At 44.2% G+C, this 1,702-nt stretch overlaps 1 pseudogene; it reads left to right on the forward strand.

Annotated features, from left to right (window-relative positions):
* Positions 1–407: 407 nt before the first annotated feature.
* LOC109252690 (putative olfactory receptor 2B8) lies at positions 408–1,361 on the forward strand (annotated as a pseudogene).
* The last annotated feature ends 341 nt before the right edge of the window (positions 1,362–1,702 follow it).

Raw genomic sequence — 1,702 nt, forward strand, 5'->3', positions numbered from 1 at the left:
CATCTCTCCTTCTCTCTGCATCTCTTTCTGATTCTTTCTGAGCTCTTCCTCTTTTCCCTTATACATTTTATAGAACTTTAAGTCTGGAAGGTACACACATTTTTACAGTACTTCAAGTTCTAGTAAGTGCAGACTGATACACCTTATATTCCTTTGACTGATGCAAACAAAATGTCCATTATTTCACTTTTCTCATATTAAATATTAATAATTACCTTTTGGCGATAATGTGGAACTATATTGATATAAGCTACGTCAATTTCAGGGAGTACAGCATTTATTCACGTTATTGCTGATACATTCCATGCCCTTGTCTTTTCATAAGATCATTTCAACCCCCTACCAAGTTGTTTTCTTTTTGAAGATTTGTTTTAAAAATTGCTAAATACTTGGTCTTGACAGGAAACATGTGGTAAGAAAGAATGGACCAGAAAAATGGAAGTTCTTTTACTGGCTTTATCCTGCTGGGTTTCTCTGACCGGCCTCAGCTGGAGCGAGTCCTCTTTGTGGTTCTTCTGATCTTCTATCTGCTCACCCTCCTGGGAAACACAAGCATCATTGCATTGTCCCGCCTGGACCCACACCTGCAGACTCCCATGTACTTTTTCCTCTCCAACCTAAGCTTTCTGGACCTGTGTTACACGACCAGCACTGTTCCTCAGCTGCTGGTTCATCTCAGGGGAGCAGACAAGTCTATCTCCTTTGGTGCCTGTGTAGCTCAGCTGTTCGTCGCTCTAGGGTTGGGATGCACAGAATGCATTCTGTTAGGGGTGATGGCATTTGACCGCTATGCAGCCGTCTGCAGGCCCCTGCACTACGCAGTGATCATGCACCCCCGGCTCTGTGCCCTGATGGCTTCTGCATCGTGGTTCATTGGTTTTGCCAACGCCTCGTTGCAGACGGTGCTCACCTTCCTTGTACCACTTTGTGGGAGAAATAAAATAGACCACTTCTTTTGTGAGGTCCCCCCACTGCTCAAGCTTGCCTGTGTTGACACTACTGTGAATGAGTCTGAGCTCTTCTTTGTCAGTGTGATCATTCTCCTCATACCTGTGGCATTAATCACGTTCTCCTATGGTCGAATTGTCAGGGCAGTGTTAAGAATAAAGTCAGCCGCTGGACAGAGGAAAGTGTTTGGGACATGTGGGTCCCACCTCACGGTGGTCTCCCTGTTCTATGGCACGGCCATCTATGCTTACCTCCAGCCCAGCAACAACTACTCCCAAGATCTGGGCAAGTTCATTTCTCTCTTCTACACCATCGTCACCCCCATGGTCAACCCCTTCATATATACCCTGCGGAACAAGGATGTGATGGGAGCAGTGAGAAAGGTGTTGTGTAGGGGCTATGACTCCAGATGACTGAAGGAAGACCCTTTCATGAAAGGCTTTGAATACAGAGTCTTTATGATTTCTGTGTCCTCAACATTTCACCTGACAACTCTCAAGGGAACTTTCTTAATTCATTCTTTATGCAAGTGAGTATTCAAACTCTAAGTTCATGGATGCATTGCAGCCTCCAGAGATGCTGAGGTAGTGTACCTACACCATCTGCATCATATTAATATTGTAAAAAGTTTCAGAGGATTTTCTTAGTTCACTCCCATTTGGGAACACTATCCCATTTCTAATTGCAAAGGACAGTGACACACACACCATGAAAGCATACCAATATAAGAATAAAAATGACCAGAACACGCTAA

Source organism: Panthera pardus, unplaced genomic scaffold (genome assembly GCF_024362965.1).
Source record: "Panthera pardus isolate Hobbes unplaced genomic scaffold, ASM2436296v1 HiC_scaffold_17, whole genome shotgun sequence".
Taxonomy (NCBI): Eukaryota; Metazoa; Chordata; class Mammalia; order Carnivora; family Felidae; genus Panthera; species Panthera pardus.